Below are 14,149 nucleotides of genomic sequence, written 5' to 3' on the forward strand. Positions count from 1 at the left end.
GAAAAAACCAAAATCATCAGTGATAATGTGGAGATCATACAAAGCTTGGGGGAGTGTAAATAATGAACAGGATGGGTCATTGATACTGAGCAATCTGGATTACATGGTAAATTTGCGTGAGCAAACAATATGCATTTTAATAAAGCAAAATGTAAAGTTATACATGTAGAAATACAGACTATAAGTCATACTTACATGCTGGGGGGCTCTATCCTGGAAAGAAATGAGTGAAAATGCATTGGGTCAGATCTTCAGCTGAACTTGAGCTCCCAGTGCAACACTGCCATCAAAAGGGTTCATGTGATCCTTAGATGTATAAACGGGATATTTTGAGAAGAAATAGGGAGACTAAATTATGTATACTTAGCTGCTACTGGAATGAGGTGTCCGCAATTGAAGAAACAAGTTGATAAATTGGAGGGGGTTCAGAAAAGAGTTCTGAGGATGATTAGAGAGAGATATTCCTTATAGTGAAACTCCAGGAGCTCAATGTATTTAGCTTAACAAAGAGAAAGTTAAGCGATCACTTGTTCACAATCTATAATACCTACATAGGGAACAGAAAATTTATAAAGGGTTCTTTAGTCTAGAAGACAAAGGTATTACAAGACATAACTACTGGAAGTTGAAGCTAGACCAATTCAGGCTGGAAATAAGGTGATGGTAATTAATGCTTGAAAAATGTTGTACTGGATTCTCCATCACTAGCAATTTTAAAATCAAGATTGGATGTTTTTTCTCGAAGACCTGTTCAGAAACAAATTAATTCAGGGGAATTACTTGTGTTATGCAGATCAGAACTGATAATCACATTGGCCCCCTGGCCTTATCTATTAATAGTTTTGTATACATACTAATCAGGCTAGTCAATTATTTTTGTCAAGGTCCAGACTCCAGAGAAAATAAGAAGTAAAACAATTTTGGGGTCCATTCAAAAGCATCTGGCGGTCCAGATGTGGCCTGTGGTTCACCTATTGACTACTCCTGTGCTTAGTCCTGTTCACTTGTCATAAGCAAATACGGTTGTGCATTCTATTGCCACAGGAGGGCAGTCCTACCTAGCATTTCTGCATTAGCCAATGGCAAAAATTACTGTACACCATCTCAAAGCAGTTGTGTTCTTAATGGAAAAAACAAGTCTTCACCTTCTTTGTCAGACAGACAGATTTTTGGAACGTTCATTTAACCATAAACACTGCATAAATATTCTATGATTAAATAACTTTCCCCTTTACATTTCACCATGTATCTTGGTCATCGTTAAGATGTTAAGCTACAAAAGACAGCTAACAATTGGGTTATGCTGTGATTTGTATAATGAAAACTCCAACTTTCTTAAACTCTTCATGAGAGTTCTCACTAAGGCAAGAAGGACAGCAGCAACAAGTACATAACTGCTGGTTGACTTAAAAACTGCTGTAATGGGCGTCATGAAGGATCGCTACTACAAATTCTCAGTCATGAGCATGTTAAGATTTACAGTCTCATTTATCGCAGTTGCCAGCCTCAAGTTCTGCATGTGACTTCACAGCATCCACAAGTGTTCTAAACACTTCCTAGAAAATACTAGTCTTGCTCTGAAGCGCCTGCATTCTAAGGCCTGATCCTGCCCATGCAGTGGTAAGTTTGCCAATTGCTCGGCCTGCTTAGTAAAAGGAATTTTCATTCAAATATGGTTTTTGCAGTGCAGGAGACTATCTGTAAAGAACAAGCTGAAACACTTTCATACAATATTGAATAAAAAACATTTGCAAATGTGAGAGAACTAGTAAAATTTCCCCAAGCACATCCAAAAATTGAAAAGCAGCTCAGGAAGTATTTATTGGCATACCGTTGTTTACACGGCAGAACACTACCTAGTGAATGTTACTTATATGCCAAGGTTACACAAAATGCAATATACAGTCACTTATTCAGAAAGGGAACTGTCCACATTGTTTTTAGAAATATTTTCCCTTAAAAAAGGGGCAGACAAATTTAGCTAATAAAAAGCCAACCCATCCTAGCAGGGGACAACGTATGTGGCAGAAATTGTTAGTTACATTCATCTCTCTCTATCAATACACCTACCAGAAAGACTTGTAGGGAACAACTTTATTTCACTGCTTTTTTCTTCATTTTAGGACATTTAAAAATCAATGTTAGAAGTGAACATAAAAGGCATTCTCATTCCTTCGCTCTCTTTGTTAAGCCCTGAACCTTCATAGAATATCAGGGTTGAAAGGGATCTCAGGAGGTCATCTAGTCCAACCCCCTGCTCAAAGCAGGACCAATCTTCAATTAAATCATCCCAGCCAGGGCTTTGTCAAGTCTGACCTTAAAAACTTCTAAGGAAGGAGATTCCACCACCTCCCTAGGTAACGCATTCCTGTGTTTCACTACCCTCCTAGTGAAAAAGTTTTTCCTAATATCCAACCTAAATCTCCCCCACTGCAACTTGAGACCATTACTCCTTGTTCTGTCATCTGCTACCACTGAGAACAGTCTAGAGCCATCCTCTTTGGAACTCCCTTTCAGGTAGCTGAAAGCAGCTATCAAATCCCCCCTCATTCTTCTTTTCCATAGACTAAACATCCCCAGTTCCCTCAGCCTCTCCTCATAAGTCATGTGTTCCAGTCCCCTAATCATTTTTGTTGCCCTCCGCTGGACTCTCTCCAATTTCTCCACATCCTTCTTGTAGTGTGGGGCCCAAAACTGGACACAGTACTCCAGATGAGGCCTCACCAGTGTTGAATAGAGGGGAACAATCACGTCCCTCGATCTACTGGCAATGCCCCTACTTATACATCCCAAAATGCCATTGGCCTTCTTCGCAACAAGGGCACGCTGTTGACTCATATCCAGCTTCTCATCCACTGTAACCCCTTGGTCCTTTTCTGCAGAACTGCTGCCGAGCCATTCGGTCCCTAGTCTGTAGTGGTGCATGGGATTCTTCAGTCCTAAGTGCAGGACTCTGCACTTGTCCTTGTTGAACCTCATCAGATTTCTTTTGGCCCAATCCTCTAATTTGTCTAGGGCCCTCTGTATCCTATCCCTACCCTCCAGCGTATCTACTTCTCCTCCCAGTTTAGTGTCATCTGCAAACTTGCTGAGGGTGCAATCCACACCATCCTCCAGATCATTTATGAAGATATTGAACAAAACCGGCCCCAGGACCAACCCTTGGGGCACTCCACTTGATACTGGCTGCCAACTAGATATGGAGCCATTGATCACTACCCGTTGAGCCCGACAATCTAGCCAACTTTCTATCCACCTTATAGTCCATTCATCCAGCCCATACTTCTTTAACTTGCTGGCAAGAATACTGTGGGAGACCGTGTCAAAAGCTTTGCTAAAGTCAAGGAACAACACGTCCACTGCTTTCCCTTCATCCACAGAGCCAGTTATCTTGTCATAGAAGACAATTAGATTAGTCAGGCATGACTTGGCCTTGGTGAATCCATGCTGACTGTTCCTGATCACTTTCCTCTCCTCTAAGTGCTTCAGAATTGATTCCTTGAGGACCTGCTCCATGATTTTTCCGGGGACTGAGGTGAGGCTGACTGGTCTGTAGTTCCCAGGATCCTCCTTCTTCCCTTTTTTAAAGATGGGCACTACATTAGCCTTTTTCCAGTCGTCCGGGACCTCCCCCGATCGCCATGAGTTTTCAAAGATAATGGCCAGTGGCTCTGCAATCACATGTTTGCATGTTTGGTTTGGTTTGGTTTGAGGCTGACTCTCTGCATCACCAGGGACAAAATTTTGATTGACGCCACTGATAAAGAAACCAAATTTTTCTCTTCCATTGTTCCACTATTCTGCTCAGAAAAGTCACCAGTTTCTCTCCTCGGAGCAGTTACAGTTTGACTCTAGAAATTTGAGACGCAATAGAAGTGAATGCAGCTCAAACAGCTGTGGTTAATATGTCTGCTTTAGTTTGACTAAAAATCATTTATATAATTTAAAAGGAGCTTGTTTTTAAAGGACTAACTAGTTCCAGAAGAGTTCCCTGCTGATTGTCCAAACCCCCAATACCTGTATACGCTAATCCCAGAGACGAGAACAGATTATGGGGCTGCTGCTTAGATCCCTCCTCCTCCTCCTGTGCATGTAAATAAACTGGAAAAGATGTGCAACAATGCCAAATAGTGCCACTGTACCTCTTGTCAGTATCACAGATATGAGGACTTCAATAGCTCAGACATAGGTGAGAGGTTTTTCGCAGTAGTGGGTGGGTGAGATTCTGTGGCCTGTGTTGTGGAGGAGGTCAGACTAGATGATCATAATGGTCCCTTCTGACCTTAATATCTATGAATCTATGATAGAGATGCCTGATTCTGGTCTCAGTGAAACCCCTGGAAATCTGGAGTCGCACTAAAGACTTAACACTGGATTGCCAGAGACTAGTAACTGCCTGGAAGAGGCACGGGAGGTAAACAGAGCTGAATGTCCTGAGGATTAAGGGTCTTTTGACTCTGTTATGTGTACAGATGCTGCTTTTTTCTTGCTGATTTGATTTGAACCATTGTTGGCTGGTTCAAGGGGCCACCTGAATCAGCTGTGTGTATCACAGCTGCTAAGTGCTTAGTGCGATTTAGAAAAGTGCCACAGTGAGTTACGTGACTAACTCCTATAGAAAGTCACTGATTTTAATGGCAGTTAGGTGCTGAATCTGTTTAGGTGCTTTTGAAAATTTCATTAGGCACCTACCTGCATCATTAGGCACCTCCATGCCTTGGAAAATCTGCTTCAAAGTGGTGTTGGGCCATTTTCAAAAGTCAGAAGGGCCCAAGTTAATTTTGGAAAATGGCACTTAGGTTCCCAAATCACTTACCCACTCCTGACATTTTTACCCTGTATCTCATTTCAAGTGTATATTTCAGTACTGCCCAGAGGCTTCAGCCAGGTCCCACCCATTGTGTTAATCCTTGTGCAAATGGAAGAGGAGGTGCACTTTCTATGTAGCTGCCCCGTAACTTGCGCAGTCCGGACCTATGATATTCTCTGCTTGCTGTAGGGATTGTTAAGGGAATAACTGCTGAGAAATTCCCTGCTGCTAGCCTGAATCTGACAGACAATCACTGGAATTAGCGCAGGGAACAGTTTGTGGGCTGCTACCACTCATCCTGTGCACATAGGTGAACTAGATGTTTGTTTTAACAGCTTGACTACCTGTCTCAGAGCATAGCAATACCTCCATTCTCAAAGGCCTCAGGGTAAGTTACTGACCATTTCAATCATCTGTAAAGTTGAAAAATCTGTCTTGAGAACAAACTTCTCATCCTTTATGATACTGCTCTGCTGCATAAACATGTCACTGGCAAAGGAATTATGGAGTGTTGCTTTCAGTTCCAGCTTGATGTTTACTACACAAAAAAATTCTGCCTTTTTGTGCGAGTTTAGAGAAGCATAAATATATGAACATTGATTGTCTGTCAGATTCACAACACAATCACAGAATAAACACCAGCTCAGCTGTTTGGTAGGCTTCACTACTCCATAGGCTATCTGCAGAATCAGAGGAAAGCCAAGGGAATCTTAAAACACACCCCTGACTAAATGCCAAATTCTCCTGTGTGTCCTAACTAATCCTCCTAACTAGTGGGTCTTCTAAGATGCGCAGAGATCCTGCAGCCTCACTCCCTCTGTTCCTGAAGGGGGAACTGCCAGCGGTGCACAGTAGCAACTGCAGAAGCAATTCTATGAGTTTTAAAGGAGCTGAAACAGCATTAATGCCATCTGAGGTTTCTCACTGGACATCTCAGGGTGTAGAGGGGAGCATTGGAGCCAGAACTACCAAAATAAAAATACTAGAAATACAAATCTATAAGAATAGAGAGGTTGATGCTGCCTGAGGGATGGAAGCAGACTCTAGACTCTAAGGATAAAGGGGGATCTCTCATATACAAACTTCCAACTACACATGTTTTTCTGAGAGGCTTTTCTTTGCAAAGAGGGGGAGGGCAGGGCTCACTTTACCCTTAGGTTTTATGGTTTGATATGGATCTTCAGTGCTACTTCTTTGAAGTCCTTTAGACAAAATCATGTTTACCAGGTGCAGTCTCTTACTAAAACTATCAAACATTCTGTACAACACCTCAGTTGAAACCAAGCTTACATCCTTTTTTCAAAATGTAGTATAAGTGAAATTGGCATAGAAAGTTAAAGCAAGGTAAGGTTTAGAATGCAGCTCTTCTGATTTTGTATAAAACTCCTAGGAGTAATAAACATGACTTTATGGCTAAGGAGGGGTTATCTTCCTGACAGCTGCTTGTCCCTAGGGTAACATAAAGCAGAAGCCTTCTGGAATTCTCTTGGTTAGCTTGAATATTTCATATAATTAAACAAAAATGTATGCATGTGAGATACTTTTCCGCATATGTATGAAAGATGATAAATAGCTCTTAAGCTTCAGTAAAGGCACAGGAAGGTTTATCATGACCTGGCAAAAGAATAAGCTATAATAAGTTTATTAATATCATTTTTTCTATCACAAGGGCTTGGACATCTCAACCACCTGACTCCAGGAGAGGGGTTCAGGGCTGTGGATCACAGGCAGAAATAAGCCCTACCCCCTTCACAGAGTTTGGAGCCAAGGACACAGCCCTCTCCTTGGCATCGCCCAGTGGCTAGTTTAGGCAGCTCCCTACCCAGTGTGCTGGCTTTTGTGGGCCCCATTTTTGGGTACCTTTCTCTCCCCATGCATTGCATAGGGAGCCTAGACATCTAACTCAAGGTTGGTGGATTCCAGTGATTTTTCAAGTCACCTAAAAGTTAGCTATTGAGTATTGCAATCCTTAAGTCCCTTTGTGGATCCAGGGCCCTGTCCCTAGACAGAATTGCCTACACAGATCCACAAAAACCAAAGGACAGATTTTTTTAAAATGTCCTCTTTTGGCTCACAGCAATATGAAGAATTTTTTTGAGCTAAATGCACGGCTTTTTAGGAGGACTGATTTCAAAAGAAGTATTGAGAGAGAGAGATTAGCCATGAACTAGTGGATTTATATAGTACAGGGCTTTACTCCTGTGCACTTTTTCAATGTGATACTCAGTTTGGCAAGGGGTTAAAGGATATATGTGCTTAGAAGACCGAGAGACTGCAAATGTTTCCAAGCATACATAATAAATTTTGTCGGGGGGCGGAGGGGTGGGGAGAAAAGGGGGAAGAAGTCAGCTTTCAACTTCAGGCTTGCTCGTTGAACCCAGATCACTCCCTAATGACCTGCAATTAAACAAGTGCAGGCTTGTAATGTCTTTCAATAATCTAAACACTGCAGAACAAAGAAATTTTTCTAATCCACAAAAAGGAATGGTAATGGTGAGAAAAACTACATGACCTATAATACTTATCGATTTGCCTTTTTTATGCCATGCTATTAATCTTGCCCTTGAATGGCCATCTAATGTCTAAGAGTTCATGGACTCAACTACAGGGCACCTCATCTGTGCCATCCACTAATAGAGAGATGGCAAAAGAATGTAAAATTCCCTTACTTCTAAAAGAATATCTTTAGCTTTAACTATCTCCAGCCAAAACTTAACTCTTCACAGCAAGCCCTTGGAGAAAAGCTGCCTCTGAGAGACGTGTCAAAGGGAATAATTTTCAGACTTAGAAACCCAAAGCAAAGCAGAAGAATTATGACTAAACAGCAATTGCAAAGCCAACAGCTATAAGCAGATGCATACTATATGAAACTGCTCCCTCACATGAAATAGAGGTTATAGTTGCAAAACCACATGGAGAGATGTGGACACATGCCAGCACACTGGGGAAAAAATAAATATGTTCTGGACTAGATATACTAGGGGTTCATTGCAAGAGATGCTGTCAGGTCAAATTTGGCCCCCAATTAAGGTTTTATAATGAAGTTTTTACAAAGCCCAAAGCTCTTTCATCTTTACTATGCTTGCTCTGGAGAGCACAGAAAAGGGTGTTTCTTTTCAGTTTAAAGCATTCTGGAAGAGTCAGGGAATCAGCTGTCACCAGCTACATGGTGACTGCGGCAAGAGTCCTTTTTCTCCCCATGTATAGCGCATACCGGCAGTCTGAGCTGGGGGGTAATTCCAGCTGGAGGAGACATACTCTCACTAGCTCGGACTGAACATACAGTGCAGCTTTAGCAGCGTGAGCAGTGAGAGGGATTAATAATCTCAGCTGAGGTGATAGGCATGGTGTCTCAGCAGTTAGCCCCTCCAGCTGCTATGCTGGAACAACTACACATTTTTACCATGCCCTTTCTGTTGGTGCTAGGGCGAGTCCGTCTCCTCCAGCTGGAATTACTGTCCCAGCTTGAAGTATAGACATACCCATGCTCCCTGCCATTGCACAATGAATTAACACTAGCTAAAGTCTATGGTCCTACACATAGCATCTCTAGGTATGGTGCTTCACCACTGTTTGATCAACATACATCATATGAATTAAAGGCTTGCATTAGCTGTATTTTCTCAATGGAACCAAAATGTTAGTAACAGAAAAACTGCTGAGGCTACATGGAAACAGGGCAGTGGCTCATGCTCATCCTGTGACTCAATTGCCTAGTGGTCAGGGCACCCACCTGGAAGGTGGGAGAACTAGGGTCCAGTGCCCCTGCTCCAATGCTTCTTTAATAATTTCTCCACAGTGGAACACTTCAGCAGGAGAGATTGAGACCTACTGGATCTAGCCCCACAGGTGAGATAGTCAGGGAAATGTCTAGCTTCACCTGTACGGGGGCTTAGGCATGCAGACAGCTTTAGAGTGAGGCAGAAGTGCTCATGCCCAGAGGCAGAAATGTAGATGCCTTGGGGATTTTTACAGCAGAATATAGATGCCATGTGAGTTCTGATACCTACAATGGTAGATGGCAGTCAAACCAGGATTTTATAGTTTGCAATGGCGCCTAAATCTGGTGCTTACATCCACAACAGTCAAATTGTGTTGTGGATCCGGGGCAGGATTTCTAGTTCAACATTTCAACTAAATACAGCCAGAGGTTTACTTCATATATGAGCCCAAACCTAGATCTCTTCAAATTAATTTTAGAATCTGCTGTATTCTGCCTGTCACAATTGGCTTCTTTGTTAAGTCATTACTGGAAAAATGTACCATTCTGTAATAACTCTGATTAGAAGAATAACAATGTTTTCTAACTGATCAATAAACAAAAATCTACATTTTATTTGGCAGGGGGCCCGAATTGCTACTTCTAAAGCATGAAGTATCAATCTGGTTAATAAGACTATTTTAGGATCACTCTTATTTCTGATTTAAAAACTACTCTGCTATACTCCCATTGACAGAATGTAATATAGGAATCACCCACATGAAGTGTGTCTCAAGTCTTTTTCCTTGTGTTAAACTGTGGAATAGTCTGTCAAAGAAAGCAACAGTAGCCATCATCTGAGTCATTTAAAACTTGACTGCAGCAAGCCCTAGGGAAAGCTGCACACTATAATCACAGAGTGGTGGAGGGAAGGGGCAGGGATGAGCTCTAAGTAGGTATTTTCCATGTCCAACTTGTGTTTCCTGAAGATGTAACTTTGGTGAAACCTCACTAGAGCTCTAACACAAGCCAAAATTGTGTGGCTAGTGCCTGACTGCAGTATCTTCTGAATTGAGAAACATGGAGAGAATGAATCATTTGCACAGTGACTCAGGTCCAGGCAGCAGCCAGTTCCTTTACCTCAATCTAATTTAGTGAATCCCAGATAATTTGGTAATAATAATAAATTAGCACTTATGTTAACTAATCCACACAACAGCCTTGTGAGGGATAGGTTTTACAGATGGGGACCCTGCCCAGGGAGAGGTTAAATGACTTGCCCAGAATACCATTCAAGTGAGTCACTGCCAGAACTGTGATTAGAATTTAGGACTTTAGTTTTTGTTCATACCACTAGATCATCTGTTTTCTCAAGAGTGTGTTTATCCCCCAAGAAAACCACCTTTTCTTACAGTAGGCTTCTATTATAAAATTCTCAATGCATAAATTACAGGATCTTACTGGAGTTAAACAGTCAATCTTTTCCATATGAGTGCATAATTTTGGCTGGGAAAAGTATTATCTGAATATAATGATTTCCTTTCCAAGCCAAAACTAAGTAGGGACAGCACATTCAACTGCTATGAGAAATGACACATATTTCAGTTTGAAAAGCTGCTCTTTCTGACAGTGGTTTTACTGAAGACAGTGGTTTTGCTGAAGAGTTGCAATCTTCTTAAATAGAGTATAAATAATAGCTAAAAACTGGATTGGAAGCAGAGTAAACAGATGATTAATTCAACAAAAAAGCTAATTTTCACACTGATTACCCACCCTTGCTCACAATCATCACTTAATTACATTAGGAGGCTGTTAGATAAGGAACAAATCAAATAATTCAATTGATAAACTAAGTGACAATACAAATTTAGCTCATTTCAATCCATATGTAATTATTCTAGCAAGGCGCTCTTAGCTCTGTTACACAAAAATATTCCTCTTCCAGTTTAAACACAGCTTCAAAAACCTGATTAAAAGACCTGTAAGTAAACAATGTGGGTGATATTTAAACCTCAATTCCTATGACTCATCAATTTCCAAATACCTATTTGGAAACTGTTCTAGGTTGACAAATATCCCATGGCTCTCTGCTACTCACCAAAATATTTCATTTCTATTCTCTCTCTCGCTGCAGACAAATCCTCACTATTGCTCATCGTCACCTACATTCTCCTCATTCGCACTCCCCTCCAGGCACTTCCTGGAGCTCGTCAATACAAGTGAGTCCATAGTTAATTAATAGTTTTATTTTTCTTACTGTGTATTTCATACATTAATTCTCCTCAACGGGTAGTGATCAATGGCGCCATATCTAGTTGGCAGCCAGTATCAAGTGGAGTGCCCCAAGGGTCAGTCCTGGGGCTGGTTTTGTTCAATATCTTCATAAATGATCTGGAAGATGGTGTGGATTGCACCCTCAGCAAGTTTGCAGATGACACTAAACTGGGAGGAGAAGTAGATACGCTGGAGGGTAGGGATAGGATACAGAGGGCCCTAGATAAATTAGAGGATTGGGCCAAAAGAAATCTGATGAGGTTCAACAAGGACAAGTGCAGAGTCCTGCACTTAGGACGGAAGAATCCAATGCACCGCTACAGACTAGGGACCGAATGGCTCGGCAGCAGTTCTGCAGAAAAGGACCTAGGGGTTACAGTGGACGAGAAGCTGGATATGAGTCAACAGTGTGCCTTTGTTGTGAAGAAGGCCAATGGCATTTTGGGATGTATAAGTAGGGGCATTGCCAGCAGATCGAGGGACGTGATTGTTCCCCTCTATTCGACATTGGTGAGGCCTCATCTGGAGTACTGTGTCCAGTTTTGGGCCCCACACTACAAGGATGTGGAAATATTGGAAGGAGTCCAGCGGAGGGCAACAAAAATGATTAGGGGACTGGGACACATGACTTATGAGGAGAGGCTGAGGGAACTGGGGATGTTTAGTCTACGGAAGAGAAGAATGAGGGGGGATTTGATAGCTGCTTTCAACTACCTGAAAGGAGATTCCAAAGAGGATGGCTCTAGACTGTTCTCAGTGGTAGCAGATGACAGAACAAGGAGTAATGGTCTCAAGTTGTAGTGGGGGAGATTTAGGTTGGATATTAGGAAAAACTTTTTCACTAGGAGGGTGGTGAAACACTGGAATGTGTTACCTAGGGAGGTGATGGAATCTCCTTCCTTAGAAGTTTTTAAGGTCAGGCTTGACAAAGCCCTGGCTGGGATGATTTAATTGGGGATTGGTCCTGCTTTGAGCAGGGGGTTGGACTAGATGACCTCCTGAGGTCCCTTCCAACCTTGATATTCTATGATTCTATGATTCTACTCATCAGACATTCAGTGCCTTTCCAAGCAGAGGCTGTCATCCACCACACCTTCCTCAGGCAAACTGCACTGATAGGACCTCAAACAACCAATAGTATTTAATAGCTATATTTTACTTCCTAATACTAACAGATAACTTTACCATAGCCCTGACCATATAAGACCTGGTCTTCTTCCCTCAGATAGCAGAGGGAACAGGCTCAAGCTCACAACAACAAACTGATTTACTGTGTGTGTTTAGAAACCAAATTTCATGGTTTAAGATATTTTCTTCACTGAACATCAAAATAAAATGCACCTTTTCAACTTTACATCCAAGTTCATACATTGATGTGTCCTTCACTGCATCACAGAAATACTCAAGTCATGTAAACAACTGCACTTAAACTGTCACTTCAAATATATTAATTTCTAAATCCTCAAAAAAAAATGTACAAAACAGCACAACTCCATTGCTGTTAGCTCACTCACCCATGTCTATATTTTGACCCAGCTTTCATTTTTATACTCTCCAGAAAGGCAAAAGTATTATTCTCTAGGCAATGAATGTGATTTTAATTTACCCAAATTCATTTACTGCAGAGATGTTTCCCGGGAGTCCCAGGGTTGTGAGGCACCTTGCCATCACTTGCCCTTAGTTATGAGCGACCCTTGTCTGAGCCTGCTATGGGTCAGTTCAACACTACCAGGCTCTGAAAACACAAGCACTGCCTTCCAGGCCTCCACAGACCCTGCTCTGTCTTTCCTGGTTAATGACAGGTACACTCCAAGCATCCCCTGATGTGCCCAGCACATGATCCACTCTACACTCACAGAATCCCCATCTCCTCTGCTCCCAAAATAACAAATCCTCCCAGCTTACCAGTTACACTTTAGATCATAGCTGCACTCAGGACATGGCACTTAGATATGTTTACAGTAAAACCTATAAGTTTATTTAACAGAGATTTGAGACAATGCAAGTAGAATTAATGGAAAGAAATGGTTACAGATAAAATAACACGCTTCTTAGAGCCTAAACTTAATTAACAAGACATTCCCCTTTCATAAAGTTTAGCTCACCCAATGTCTCTCATCCAGCATTAAACAGCCAGACAGACTGTGATCCTCTGTTCATAAGACAAGCCAGCTGGCAATTTGTCTCCGCAGTGAAGGATAACTGGATATACCTCTGCACCCCCAGATATAGTTCCAACAATATATTGTTTTCACTTGTAAAAGGGCAAGACCTGCTGCTTGTTTTTTTCTGGCTAGAATCTCCCCTGGAGACTTTGCAAACGCTTGATTAGCATTTTGCTCAGACTGTAAATAGGCAATTATTGTGAAATATATAATACTCAGTCTACATGTAGCCAAACAGGTAGATAAGCATCTCCTGCCTGAAAGAAAAAGAGAGACAAGGTGGGTGAAATATCATTTTTTGGAGCACCTTCTATTGATGAGAGAGGCAAGCTTTTGAGCTTACACAGAACACTTCTTCAGGGCTGGGTTTTGCTTCCTTTTTCTTCATATTGTAGAGTTTCCATTTCCGATGACAAAATTTGATATCTTCCTTTGTTGTATGCAGTGTTGTTGTAGCCATGTTGGTCCCAGGATATTAGAGAAACAAGCTGGGTCAGATAATATCTTTTAATGGATACTCTGTGTAAGCGTGAGTCTTTCACCAACAGACGCTGGTCCAATAAAAGATATTATCTCACCCACCTTTTCTCTCCAACATCCTGGGCCTAACACAGCTACAACCAGGGGTGAAAGTAAGGCAGTACAGGCTGGTAGAGCGTACCGGTAAAAAGTGGTCGCTGATACCAGCCCATACAGCTGACTTTAAAGCGCTTTAATGTCGTTGCTCCTTTTCCCCCCACCCCCGGGCCACCGACTAGGGGGGGCAAGGGGGCAAAAGGAGCAGCTGCCCCGGTGCTGGCAATTTAAATCGCCACTGGAGCCCCGGGCAGTGCAGGCCAGGCAGCGTAGAGGGGCTGGCTGGAGGACACTGACCTCCAGCCCTGCCCCTTCCGCCTGAGGCCCTGCCCCTTCCGCCTGAGGCCCTGCCCCTTCAGAGGGGGGCAGTGGGAAGACAGAGCCAGACCCTGTACCAGTAAGAGTTCAATTTTACTTTCACCCCTGGCTACAACCACACTGCATGAAATACACTTGTTTATCATCTTCTGGTAACCAGCCCCAACTCACAGACCTTAAGAACATAGTTTTCAGTATCAATACATAACTCTATACACATTATCTGTGCATACATTTTTCAATGATTATGAGGACCAGTGTGAGAGAGGCTCTCAGCAGAGTCCTTACTTGGACAAACTATTATGT

The sequence above is a fragment of the Eretmochelys imbricata genome, chromosome 3 (assembly GCF_965152235.1).
Source record: "Eretmochelys imbricata isolate rEreImb1 chromosome 3, rEreImb1.hap1, whole genome shotgun sequence".
NCBI lineage: Eukaryota > Metazoa > Chordata > Testudines > Cheloniidae > Eretmochelys > Eretmochelys imbricata.